Here is a 15282-nt window from a genome sequence, read left to right on the forward strand (position 1 = left end):
AAACAAATAAACTCACCATCCGCCTATGGGTAGGAGGAAATATTGAAAAATGTCTCTTGTAAAAATGAGCTCTTGTCAAGCAAATAACATTTACATTATGGATTCTGTCTCTAGTACTAATAATAAAAGGTAAAATATCTGAATTCTTTGAATCACTGGTAATAGACCTATACAAGTATGGCATCCACTATCCAAAAACCCATTATCCAGAATGCTCTAAATTACAATAGGAACATCTCCTACTGACTACATTTCAAAGGATAATTTTAAAAATGATTTTGTTTTTCTCTGAAATAATAAAACAGTGCCTGTACTTGATCCCAACTAAGATATAATTACCCCTTATTGGGGCAGAACAGCCCTATTGGGTTTATTTCATGGTTAAATGATTCCCTTTTCTCTGTAATAATAAAACAGTACCTGTACTTGATCCCAACTAAGATATAATTACCCCTTATTGGGGCAGAACAGCCCTATTGGGTTTATTTCATGGTTAAATGATTCCCTTTTCTCTGTAATAATAAAACGGTACCTGTAATTGATCCCAACTAAGATATAATTACCCCTTATTGGGGGCAGAACAGCCCTATTGGGTTTATTTCATGGTTAAATGATTCCCTTTTCTCTGTAATAATAAAACGGTACCTGTAATTGATCCCAACTAAGATATAATTACCCCTTATTGGGGCAGAACAGCCCTATTGGGTTTATTTCATGGTTAAATGATTCCCTTTTCTCTGTAATAATAAAACAGTATCTGTACTTGATCCCAACTAAGATATAATTACCCCTTATTGGGGGCAGAACAGCCCTATTGGGTTTATTTCATGGTTAAATGATTCCCTTTTCTCTGTAATAATAAAACAGTACCTGTACTTGATCCCAACTAAGATATAATTACCCCTTATTGGGGGCAGAACAGCCCTATTGGGTTTATTTCATGGTTAAATGATTCCCTTTTCTCTGTAATAATAAAACAGTACCTGTACTTGATCCTAACTAAGATATAATTACCCCTTATTGGGGCAGAACAGCCCTATTGGGTTTATTTCATGGTTAAATGATTCCCTTTTCTCTGTAATAATAAAACAGTACCTGTACTTGATCCCAACTAAGATATAATTACCCCTTATTGGGGGCAGAACAGCCCTATTGGGTTTATTTAATGGTTAAATGATTCCCTTTTCTCTGTAATAATAAAACAGTACCTGTACTTGATCCCAACTAAGATATAATTACCCCTTATTGGGGGCAGAACAGCCCTATAAGGTTTATTTAATGGTTAAATGATTCCCTTTTCTCTGTAATAATAAAACGGTACCTGTAATTGATCCCAACTAAGATATAATTACCCCTTATTGGGGCAGAACAGCCCTATTGGGTTTATTTAATGGTTAAATGATTCCCTTTTCTCTGTAATAATAAAACAGTACCTGTACTTGATCCCAACTAAGATATAATTACCCCTTATTGGGGGCAGAACAGCCCTATAAGGTTTATTTAATGGTTAAATGATTCCCTTTTCTCTGTAATAATAAAACGGTACCTGTAATTGATCCCAACTAAGATATAATTACCCCTTATTGGGGGCAGAACAGCCCTATTGGGTTTATTTCATGGTTAAATGATTCCCTTTTCTCTGTAATAATAAAACAGTACCTGTACTTGATCCCAACTAAGATATAATTACCCCTTATTGGGGGCAGAACAGCCCTATAAGGTTTATTTAATGGTTAAATGATTCCCTTTTCTCTGTAATATTAAAACAGTACCTGTACTTGATCCCAACTAAGATATAATTACCCCTTATTGGGGGCAGAACAGCCCTATTGGGTTTATTTAATGGTTAAATGATTCCCTTTTCTCTGTAATATTAAAACAGTACCTGTACTTGATCCCAACTAAGATATAATTACCCCTTATTGGGGGCAGAACAGCCCTATTGGGTTTATTTAATGGTTAAATGATTCCCTTTTCTCTGTAATTATAAAACAGTACCTGTACTTGATCCCAACTAAGATATAATTACCCCTTATTGGGGGCAGAACAGCCCTATTGGGTTTATTTAATGGTTAAATGATTCCCTTTTCTCTGTAATAATAAAACAGTACCTGTACTTGATCCCAACTAAGATATAATTACCCCTTATTGGGGGCAGAACAGCCCTATTGGGTTTATTTAATGGTTAAATGATTCCCTTTTCTCTGTAATAATAAAACAGTACCTGTACTTGATCCCAACTAAGATATAATTATCCCTTTTTGGGGGCAGAATAAACCTTGATTCCCTAAAGTCTACGAATCAGACCACTGAAACCCCATGGAAGAACTAAGATTTTATCTAAAGCCAAATAAGTGATAGAAAATTGGAAAAAGTATTCAGTCTCTGGGTATAAGATGTGATTACTAGACAAAAATGCATTTTAAGGGGCATTTGAGAAAAAGACCATCTAGGTCAGAAAAAGTTTCCTCGCCAATTGTTAATATCACTTTTGTGCACAGTTTTGAGAGGAATAATAGAATTGTGTATTTGAGCTTTTAAAAAATCTCTCAAGGGAAAGGAACCAAGACAGAATTGGAAACTCTTTACAAAAATTCTCCAAATAGAAGCCAAGAGCTCATTTGAAGAAATTGGGCTGTCGCCTTGCTTGATTTTCCCTAAGGGTAAAAGATAGATTTGTGTAGTGATTAGCATGGAGCAGATCCTGGGATAATGCAGTTTGCAGACATAGGGAGCCTGTATGGGGGGCTGGGAACTAACCATTTTTTATGATACATGTTTTGGAGCCCCCATGGTCTTCTTTGCATCCTCAATTCCCAAACCCCCTCGCACTCTTACGTCTAATGGGTGGCAGGGGCAGGAGGAACCAGTGGAGTTGGGTGCAGAGTGCCCATGGGTATCTAGTTATCCCACTGCGTGTATGTGAATATTCAGTGAAAATGTTATTGCCACTAAAGAAAAGACACATTTTGTAGAAAATAGCATACCAACAATCCTCAGAGGGGAGACAAAAAGCCTTTTCTACCTGTGCTTCTCACCTGGCCTGTGTGATAACCCTTTATGGGACAGCATTTTGCCTGTATATGAGACCCACCACAAGTTATTCCCTGGAAAGAGACAAGTATTTCTCACTGCTGTACATTGCCCTGGGCCCTGTGCTAAATCCTCTTATTTACACACTAAAAAATAGAGAATTTCAAGCTTCCTTTACTAAAGTGCAGACTTCTTTTCTTCTTTTAATAAACTGAGACAAAGAGTTTTATTTATTTTAAATAAGTATTTGCTAATGTTAATCAATAGAACTTGGATCTGATCATTCTGTGTTATGGTTTTTACTTGTTCAATTTAAATCAACTTTCATTATGATGCAGAGAGGGGGATTCTAAGATAAATTATAACTTGGCTTCATTTTTTTTCAACAACACGGCAGGGGTTTGAATGAAAGACTGGAAGCTGAAAGGAGAGGGACTAAATAGAAAGGCAAGGAACAAAAAGTAACAGTAACAATAAAATTGTAAATTCCCAAAAGAATTGTTTATTGGGGTGCCGGGGTCAGTGACCCACTTTGAAAGCTGGCAACAAGGAGAAAAGAAAGGCGTATCTCTAAAAAAGTCTAAAAAAAATACCATACATATGAAAAGTTAACTTTACTATGTTTACTACCTGAATATGACCAGCCCGAGTCAGAAAAAAAACATTTTTGTAATTATGTTGGGTTGAAAACCCCACAGACTGTTCTTCCACTTTAGCTTATTCTTCCGCTTCTTCTTATTCTTAGCGCCCCCCATTTTCTAAATGCTACTCCTCCTACAGTTTTAGGGGTACAACACCCAAACTCCCCACACTTCTTCACCCTATAGTGGAGCAGGTTGCTTGTGCTTTTCTAAGCGATCCGGCCCCCCGTCTTTTTGTGGCGCTGCTCCGAACCCCCCAATTTTCCCATTGACTTTGACAGGGAAGATTTTCAAACTGCTGCCACACTTACAGCTTTGAAGCTACACCCCCCAAACTTGAATAACATAATCACGGGGTCACCCCGAATGAAGCAGCAACATTTGTTGGATGACCCCCAAAGTGGGAGGGGCCAACAACAGCCAATCAAATTTTAATCATTGACTTTAATGGGGAAATTGAAACTGCTGCCAATCTTACAGCTTTGAAGCTACACCCCCCAAACTTGAATCACACAGTCATGGGCTCAGCCTGAATGAAAATAGGATGATTATTGGATGCCCAAAAGTGGGCGGAGCTGTGAACAGCCAATCAGATTTTACCTATTGATTTGGCGAAAATTCAACCTGCTGCCAGTCTCACAGTAATAACGTCGGAGTCCCCAAACTTTTTACACTTGGTCACTAGGGGACTACAGTTTAAGTTTTGAAAAGTGGGCGGAGCCACCAACAGCCAATCAAATTTCACCTAATGATTTTTATTGGTTTGATGCCAGATTTTCCAAACTTTGCATAGTCAGTCACTGGGTGACTACGCATTCAGGTTTTTTTTTTTTTTTTTTTTTAAAACACAAAGTGGGAGGGGCCAACAACAGCCAATCATATTGTACCCATTGACTTTTATGGGGAAATTGAAACTGCTGCCAAACTTACAGCTTTGAGGCTTCACTCCCCAAACTTGAATCACACAGTCATGGGCTCAGCCTGAATGAAAATATGATGATTGTTGGATGCCCAAAAGTGGGCGGAGATGTGAACAGCCAATCAGATTTTACCTATTGACTTGGCAGAAATCCAACCTGCTGCCATTCTCACAGTAATAACCCCGGGGCCCCCAAACTTTGCAGAGTTAGGCACCAGGTAATTGTGGTTCAAGGTAAGAAAAAGTGGGGCGGAGCCACCAACAGCCAATCATAGTTTACCTATTGAGTTTCAATGGGGAAATTCAATCTGCTGCCATTCTCACAGAATTAACCCCAGGGTCCCCAAACTTTTCACAGTTGGTCACTAGGGGACTGCAATTTTAGTTTTGAAAAGTGGGCGGAGCCACCAACTACCAATCAGATTTCACCTATTGATTTTTATTGGTTTGTTGCCAGGCTTCCCAAACTTAGCATAGTCAGTCACTGGGTGACTACGCATTTAAGGTTTTTTGTATTTTTGTAAGTGGGTGGAGCCACCAACAGCCAATCAGATTTTACATATTGACTCTAAATGGGGAAATTCAATCTGCTGCCATTCTGACAGTATTAACACCAGGGTCCCCAAACTTTTCACAGTTGGTCACTAGGGGACTACAGTTTTAGTTTTGGAAAAGTGGGCGGGGCACCAACAGCCAATCAGATTTCACCTATAGACTTAATATGTTTAAATTTAAACTGCGGCCATTCTTTAAATATTAATACTAAGGTCTCCAAACTTTGCAGAGCTAGTCACCTGGTAACTGCAGTTCAGAGTTAGAAAAAGTGGGTGGAGCCAACAACAGCCAATCAGATTTTACGTATTGATTTTCAATGGGAAATTCAACCTGCTGCCATTCTCACAGTATTAACACCAGGGTCACTAGGGAACTGCATTTTTAGGTTTTAGAAAGTGGGTGGAGCCACCAACAGCCAATCAGACTTCACCAATTGCATTTTTTTGGTTTATATTTAAAATGTTGCTTTGCTCACACTATTTATGTCAGGGTTCCCAAACAAGTGGGAGGAGCTACCAACAGCCAATCCATTTCCACCCATTAGATTTCCTTGGTTTATATTTAAACTGATGCCATTATTTAAATATTAATTCCAGGGTTGTTAAAGTTTCCAGAGTTAGTCACTGGGTATTTGCCATTCAAAGTTAGAAAAAAGTGGGCGGAGCCACCAACAGCCAATAACATTTCACCTATTTACTTTCTAAGGTGAAGTGTAAAATTCTGTCAGCCTCACAATGAATGCCTGAGTCCCCAAAATTTGCAATGTTGGTCACTGGGGGACTGAAGTTCAAAAATAGGAAAAGTAGGTTGGGCCACTAACAGCCAATCAGATTTCATCCATTTAATTTTATTGGTTTAAATTTAAAATGCTGTCATTCTCACACTATTTATGCCAGGGTGCCCACTGTTTGTCACTGGGTGACTTCGACTCAAGGTTAGAAAAAGTTCACCTATTGACTTTTATTGGTGTAATTGCTGCCGTTCTTTAACTATTAATCCTATGGTCCCTAAACTTCGCAGAGTTAGTCACTGGGTAACTGCAGTTCCAGGTTAGAAAAAGGGGGTGGAGCCACCAACCGCCAATCAGATGTTGTTGACTTTCAGTGGGGAAATTTAAGTTGCTGACATGCAGACACTATTAAAACCAGGGTCCCCAAACTTTGCACAGTGGTTTTTCAACCCAACATGAAGTTTGTTCTCAAACTTCCCTTTCTAGTTAATTTTTATAATTTTAAAATGAAGAAGGAGAATGAATTCATTCAACTTCAAACAGTGTCAACTTCTTGGTTTGGGCAGAATCCAAGTAGGAGTCGCCGATATAGAATTTTAGAAAGTCAGAGGTTTTATCACCACTAAACTCACATTTTTAAAAAGAATGAATGTTTTCAATGTTTTCTTATTCAAAAATGTAACCAAAACGTGAATACCTGCAATTGTGAACTTTAGCATGAAAAGCTCCCCCAAAAAATTAGAAAAAAAGAATACCTTAAAGTGAAGGAGCCACAAAAATAATCCTACGACAGCTTCCATTGGCTTTAACATGACCTCTCACACTTTTAGATGGTGTATTTCAGGTTCACATTTTTAAATTAAAAACAGATAAAACCTTTGATAAATCCGCCTCTTTGGCTGAAACTTCAGCGACATTTCGACACAAAAATTTGCCTTCGCGTAAAAAAAAGGGGGCAGTTACATCAAAATAACTACCGTTTCCTGAGTTTTGAGAATACTATAACAACATCTGTAATAAAATGTTATGTTTAGTTTCTTCCAGAGCTTTTTCCCTAGAGAAGTATTTTACCACATTTAACAAATTAGAGATTCGTAGAGTAATAAGAATATGTGTTTATAATTATCAGCTAATCATGTTGTATTCTCTATAGAATATTTTTTCTTATACTGCTTATATAAACTGTGTTAGTTCCTAAAGAGACCGGCAGACTCTGTGCCCCTGCATGGAAGAACCTTCTGCTCCTCAGGCTGAGCAAAGACAAGATCTATCTGACTAATGTATTTGTATGATACAAGGGTCTTGGCTTTGATAGCAGCATCATAAAAGGTACCAGGCCTTGCAGTGTAGGAGAATTGCTTGGTATTAAGGTAAGTAATGGGGGGCATTGTGGGGTCATAAGAAGCTTTGTGTTGATTACTATTATCTAAGTAAGTAAATGATAGATTTGTATTGACTATTCTGTTAGCATTTTAACACTAAAGAACTTTAAGACGGAATTGTATTGATTTAATAAATGCAAAAAGAAAAATATGACAGAGAAGAAATCTATGGTACACTTTAGAATTATCTAATAATTATTATTCCCATTTCCTACACAGGATGTTTGTTTTCTTCACACACCTTGTTGACATATTGACAGATAATCATTGCCATTTTGACAAAATGTGTAACAAAACCATTACAAAATGTTCTTTTTAGATGTTTTGAATTGAGTGAAAGTTCTGCAAAGCAGAGTTGTGATAAATTCTCACGAAGGGATAAGGCTCCTGCCCTGAAGATCTGAGCTCAGAAGCTGAAGCAGTGGTACCTACCCATGTCTGCAACATTCACTAACAGGATCAGTTGGGTTACCAGCAATATTCGAAATTGGGTAAGATTCAATTAAGTGAGGAAAAGGTTTGTCACATGAAAATTCATGGACGAGATTTAATTTGAAATAAAATTCAATTCAGAAAACTCTACAAAAGTCCATGGGAAGAAACTGAATTCGCAGAAATGTTTTTGCTTCTTAAATTAAAGCTCATCCATGAGTTTTCTCGTTATAAACCATAAGATAACTTTTATATAAAACCACAATATAATTTGTGAAATATTGATGCTGTATACTTAATTTATATAATTATATATTTACATACTGTCTTTGATAAATTTGTTACTATAGTTTACTTTCATACACAGGAAGGAAGACTTGAACAAATGGCCTCAGAAAATAAAGAAAATATTTCAGGATTCATCATCCAAGGGTTCTCTGATACTCCTGAGCTTCATATCTCTCTTTTTGTGTTATTCCTTGGCATCTATCTCATCATTCTGCTGGGAAATCTCATCATATTCTTAGTCATTTCATGCAATCCTCACTTACACACCCCCATGTACATATTCTTGCTGAACCTTTCACTCATAGACATTTCTTTCCCCTCAACTGTTTTACCTAATTTGCTACTTATTCTTCTCACACAACAAAATAACATTTCATTCTTGGGGTGTATGACTCAAATGTATGTTTTTGCATCCTTGGCTGCCAGTGAATACTTTCTCCTGACGGCCATGGCATATGATCGTTATGTTGCCATCTGTGATCCCCTTCATTACATTGCCCGAATGAGCAGGAAACACTGTGCTGGGCTTATAACTGCAGCATTCACTGTTGGGTTTGGTGAATCATTTGGCCTTATTGTACTTATATCTAAACTATCATATTGTGCTTCCCGTCTTATTAACCATTTTTTCTGTGATATCACACCATTGCTAAAACTTTCCTGCAGCAGCACTTTTAGTGTGGAACTTTTAATTTACATTACAGGGACATTGCTGATTGTCAATTCTTTCCCCCTTACTCTGATCTCATACATATTTATCATCTCTGCTATCCTGAAAATACAATCCTCAGAGGGGAGACAAAAAGCCTTTTCTACCTGTGCTTCTCACCTGGCCTGTGTGATAACCCTTTATGGGACAGCTCTTTCCTTGTATATGAGACCCACCACAAGTTATTCCCCAAAAAGAGACAAGTATTTCTCACTGCTGTACATTGCCCTGGGCCCTGTGCTAAATCCTCTTATTTACACACTGAAAAATAGAGAATTTCAATCTTCCCTAAATAAAATGAGGCAAAGACTTTTAGCCTTTTCATTTTGTAAAAGTGTAGTTAAAAAAAAGTCAAAATTTCAGCCTGGACAAGGTCGTTTTTCAGTACAGGTATAGGACCCATTACAAAGAATGCTCGGGACCAACGGTATTCTGGATGAGGGATCTCTCTATAATTAGTATCACCATACCTTAAGTCTACTAAAAAATCAATAAAACATTAGTTAAACCAAATAGAATTGTTCTTCCACCAATAACTGGTAAATATATTTTAGTTGGGATCAAGTACAGGTACTGTTTTATTATTACAGAGAAAAGGGAATCATTTAACCATTAAATAAACCCAATAGGGCTGTTCTGCCCCCAATAAGGGGTAATTATATCTTAGTTGGGATCAAGTACAGGTACTGTTTTATTATTACAGAGAAAAGGGAATCATTTAACCATTAAATAAACCCAATAGGGCTGTTCTGCCCCAATAAGGGGTAATTATATCTTAGTTGGGATCAAGTACAGGTACTGTTTTATTATTACAGAGAAAAGGGAATCATTTAACCATTAAATAAACCCAATAGGGCTGTTCTGCCCCCAATAAGGGGTAATTATATCTTAGTTGGGATCAAGTACAGGTACTGTTTTATTATTACAGAGAAAAGGGAATCATTTAACCATTAAATAAACCCAATAGGACTGTTCTGCCCCCAATAAGGGGTAATTATATCTTAGTTGGGATCAAGTACAGGTACTGTTTTATTATTACAGAGAAATAGGAAATGTTTAAAAAAAGGAAAGTTTTAAAATTCTGAATTATTTGATTTAAATGGAGTCTATGGGAGACAGGCTTTCTGTAATTCGGAGCTTTCTTTATAACGGGTTTCCGGATAAGGGATCCCATACCTGTACATTGTATTTGTGCACTGTGAATACAAGAAAATATAGCTTGTTTGTTCTGTACATTGTCCTGGGTCCTTTGCTAAATTCTCTCATTTACACAATGAAAAATACAGACTTTAAATCTTGTTTTAATAAACGGAGGCAAAGAATTGTACCAGTCACTTACTATATTAGGCCAAGGAGAAGCAGTCCCATAGTTTAGGAAACATTGCCCTAGGGGAATGCAAGAAAGACATGCCTGGGTTGGGCTTCATTTAATGGACTGGTCTAAAAAAAAAGTTGAGTTCTGTGCACTTTCTCCTTTCTCTGTTAAAAGTTGTGTTTTCTTCTAAATTCTTGTATTGTTTATATAAATAAGTGATACAAAGGTTTTTAGCAATTAAATTCAAAACTTCCTGTAGACATAGAGGAACATGTTGAATGTTTAATAGTAATTAGCAAGTTTGGTTTTACCTGAAAATGTATGGACTGATATGTGGAGTTTGATCATTTCCCTAAGGGACCAAACTAAAAATTATACCCTTAAAAACAGTGTTTAGTGAATTCATTGGTTATAATTGGCTTAGTGATGTAATTTCTGTCACATGACTCACTAAAACTCGTATATTATAATAAAGTACCCCCTTTTGTAAAATATGAGGATATCAGAAGTCACCTCGGAGTTCCATGACCTGTAAAAAATATATGGTCATCGAACTCCTTGGTGATAATATCCCTATATGTTACAATAGTGGGTACTTTATTCACTATATATTATAAGGAACTCCTCGGGGGCTTATAATATCCCTATATGTTACAATAGTGGGTACTTTATTCACTATATATTATAAGGAACTCCTCGGTGACTTATAATATCCCTATATGTTACAATAGGGGGTACTTTATTCACTATATATTATAAGGAACTCCTCGGGGGCTTATAATATCCCTATATGTTACAATAGGGGGCACTTTATTCACTATAAATTATAAGAAACTCCTCGGTGACTTATAATATCCCTATATGTTACAATAGGGGGCACTTTATTCACTATATATTATAAGGAACTCCTCGGGGGCTTATAATATCCCTATATGTTACAATAGGGGGCACTTTATTCACTATATATTATAAGGAACTCCTCGGGGGCTTATAATATCCCTATATGTTACAATAGGGGGCACTTTATTCACTATATATTATAAGAAACTCCTCGGGGGCTTATAATATCCCTATATGTTACAATAGGGGGTACTTTATTCACTATATATTATAAGGAACTCCTCGGGGGCTTATAATATCCTTATATGTTACAATAGGGGGCACTTTATTCACTATATATTATAAGGAACTCCTCGGGGGCTTATAATATCCCTATATGTTACAATAGGGGGCACTTTATTCACTATATATTATAAGGAACTCCTCGGGGGCTTATAATATCCCTATATGTTACAATAGGGGGCACTTTATTCACTATATATTATAAGGAACTCCTCGGGGGCTTATAATATCCCTATATGTTACAATAGGGGGTACTTTATTCACTATATATACTTTATTGTACTAACAATTTAGTTCCACTTTATAAAGGGTATGTTTTACATATGAGTGTTTACAGGGTTTTGAGCTGTATTAAAAGGGGTATAGATTCACGGGAGGAGGGGGTTATTCTTCCCCTTTACAGAGCGCTGGTAAGGCCCCATCTAGAATATGCTGCTCAGTTTTGGTCTCCAGTGCTCAAACGGGACATTATTGAGTTAGAGAGGGTCCAGAGAAGGGCAACTAAGCTGGTGAAGGGTATGGAAAGTCTCAGTTATGAAGAAAGACTGGCCAAGTTGGGTCTGTTTACACTGGAGAAGAGGCGCTTAAGAGGTGACATGATAACTATGTATAAATATATAAGGGGATCATATAATAAACTTTCTAATGTTTTATTTACCAGTAGGTCCTTCCAACGGACACGAGGGCACCCACTCCGTTTAGAAGAAGGGAGGTTCCATTTAAACATTCGGAAAGGATTTTTTACAGTGAGAGCTGTGAAGTTCTGGAATTCCCTCCCCGAATCAGTCGTGCTGGCTGATACATTATATAGCTTTAAGAAGGGGCTGGATGGATTCTTAGCAAGTGAGGGAATACAGGGTTATGGGAGATAGCTCTTAGTACAAGTGAGGGAATACAGGGTTATGGGAGATAGCTCTCAGTACAAGTGAGGGAATACAGGGTTATGGGAGATAGCTCTCAGTACAAGTGAGGGAATACAGGGTTATGGGAGATAGCTCTTAGTACAAGTTGATCCAGGGACTGGTCCGATTGCCATCTTGGAGTCAGGAAGGAATTTTTTCCCCTCTGCGGCAAATTAGAGAGGCTTCAGATGGGGTTTTTTGCCTTCCTCTGGATCAACTTGTAGTTAGGCAGGTTATATATAGGCATTATGGTTGAACGTGATGGACGTATGTCTTTATTCAACCCAACTTACTATGTTACTATGTTACTATGTTTATTAAATAAATGCAATATATTACCTAATTAAATACTTGTTCTCTTGGCACAAAAAAAATTCATTCTTCATTCACGATTCAAATCTTGAGTATCTTTATGTGCCCTTGTAGCTAATCCTGTCTCCTGATGGCCTTGGCCTATGATTGTTGTGTTGACATCTATTAACCTCTTCATTATATCATCCAAATGAGCATGAAACATTTCTTTATATAAAGTGAATGGGGCACAGGAACAACTCACAAGCTCTTGTCCATCTTTGGCTCCTGTGCGGAGAAAGAAAACCCATCCTAAACCCAAAAGGCTCCTGCCCTGAAGATCAGAGCTCAGAGACAGCAGTGGTTACCTGCCCATAACTGCAACAGTCACTAACAGGCCCGGCAGGTTACCGGCAATGTCCAATAGTATATTTTTTGTTTGTGCTTTTTCAGATAATTGACTGCCTTTCATGGAAATTAGTGATGAGTGAATTTGTCCCATTTCGCTTTGGGAAAAATGTTTTTTGCCGGGGGTACCAATATTTTGTCGCCTTACAAATTCTTCAAATGTAAATTATTGCTCCTGTTTCACAAATAAATCCGCCAATGGTAAAACGTTGACATTTGCTATGAATCCACGCCTGGTGACCTATTTAACCTATCATTAATACAAATCAGTTTATTTGAGGTGTCTAAAAACTAAAAATACACAACCCAGAAAAGTCTGAATGTTAGAAAACCTATTTTTTGCAATATATTATGCAATAAAAGATCAACAAATTGGAATTAAAAAAAAAATACATCAACTAAACCTGTCGAGATTATGTAGAAGTCAATGGTAGCTTTTTGTGCAACAACCCGAAAAAGTTGTGGTTTTCGTGGTTTTGTTTGTACTTTTTTGGTTTGATAAATGCCTGCTATACATGGGAAAGAGTTCATTTGTGGTTTCTAAAAACTAAACACCAATGAAAATGTTAGAAAATCCCACCTTAAGACAGGGGTGTCCATTTCAGTATAGAACACACAAATCATAAAAGGAATCCCTCTACCTACACACAGTACATGCCCTCACTATACTGGGCTCTTGTGGATTGTAACAAAACACATATGTTGGGGTCACCCCGGTACTTATGAAACTTCTTTAGTGGACTGTTCAGCTTCCAGGCTTAACTCTTTATTCTTCACTCAGGGGATGGGTTCATTAACACTTTTTTTTCACGATTTGAGAAAAAAATCAGTAAAGAAAAACCTGAATGTGAGTATACTAGGCAATATTCTTAAGAACGACCAATAGTTGAGATTTATTAAAGAAAAAATCCTTGATATGTTACCAGAGAAAAGCTGGAGAGTTTCAATAGAAGACAATGACAATGTTTCTAACAACTGTATTTATTTACTTTCCCAGTTATTGAAACATTCAAGTTTTTAGTCTCATTGAAAATGAACGGAACAATTTGATTCTTGACAGCATGCAAATATTCTGCAGCAATTTTTTTAAACAAGCTAACATTTAAGAAAAAAAAGTTGCACAAGTTTTGTTGTGGTTATGTTTTTCATGTCCGCTATTTTATCCACAAACTCAAATTGTGATAAATCTGCTGCCATGTGTCTTTTTACCATTTTCCATATTATTTATATGTTCTTATTCTATCACGTAATGTTCTATTTGTTTTCCCAATATTTTATAGTCCACATGGGCACAGTAATCAATATGTTACATTCAGTTTTGTATAATTACAGGTATAGGACCCATTATCCAGAATGCTCGGGACCAAGGGTATTCCGGATAAGGGGTCTTTCCATAATTTGGAACTCCATACCTTAAGTCTACAAAAAAATTAATAAAACATTATTAAACCCAATAGGATTGTTTTGCATCCAATAAGGATTATTTATATCTTAGTTGGGATCAATTACAAGGTTCTGTTTTAGTTCTACACAAAAAAAGGAAATCAGTGTTAAAATTCTGAATTATTTGCTTATAATGGAATCTATGGGAGACGGGCTATCCGTAATTCTGGATAATGAGTTTTCGGATAAGGGGTCCGATACCTGTAATAAATTTATTTTATATCATTTGTTTTTCTTTACATAACAGACAAAAACTTTCTCTTTCTGGCCATATTTGCTTTCTTTGCATGAAAGAACTGTGCCCAAGCCCTATCTTTCTTTTTTTTCCAGTTTTTTTCAGTTATGCAATGATTTTTAGTTAAAGTTTTTTAAATTTATCTCCCCTTTTGAATATTACTCTAGGTTGTGTTGAGATAATTTTTTAAGGTCTTCATCACATTGCGAAATTCTCTGTTTTTTTAATAATTTGACTCATTTCTTTTGCCATAGGATTATATGTTGTGGAAAACACTATTTGAATCTCGATCTATTTAATTTTTTTCTGTAAAAGATCCCTTCTTTCTATTTTGTGGGTTTTTTGAAATTTATTTTTTAATAGTGTTTCTTTTAACCCCTTTCTTTCTTCTGTACAATTTTTCTTTACCCTACACATTAGACCAAAAGGAATGTTCTGTATCCATCGTGGGTGATGATTGATAGTAAGGATTATATAGTTATTCATTTTTTATGTACACTGTTAACTTGCATTTTTTACATCAACTTTATTATCTAAAAAAATGATATTTTCTGTACTTTTCTGTACAAGTTATAGACAGTTCTACATCATTTTGATTCAGAGACTGTACAAAGTGTTCAAATCCTTTCCATGTAAGGCAAAAAATGAATGCATTCTGGTCAGAGCCCCCTGTCAACAATAAAACATGCATTCAGCTGAAGAACTTTAAAGATTAGGGGGCAGATTTAAAATTTTAGAATTTTCATTTATTACCTTTAAACTCACATTTTTAAATGCGTCAATGTTTTCTTATTAGAAAATGTAACAAAAACGTAAATACCTGCAATAAAAAGCTCCCCCAAAAAATAGAAAAACCCTAAAAGTGAAGGAGACACAA

This window comes from Xenopus tropicalis, chromosome 7 (genome assembly GCF_000004195.4).
Source record: "Xenopus tropicalis strain Nigerian chromosome 7, UCB_Xtro_10.0, whole genome shotgun sequence".
Taxonomy (NCBI): domain Eukaryota; kingdom Metazoa; phylum Chordata; class Amphibia; order Anura; family Pipidae; genus Xenopus; species Xenopus tropicalis.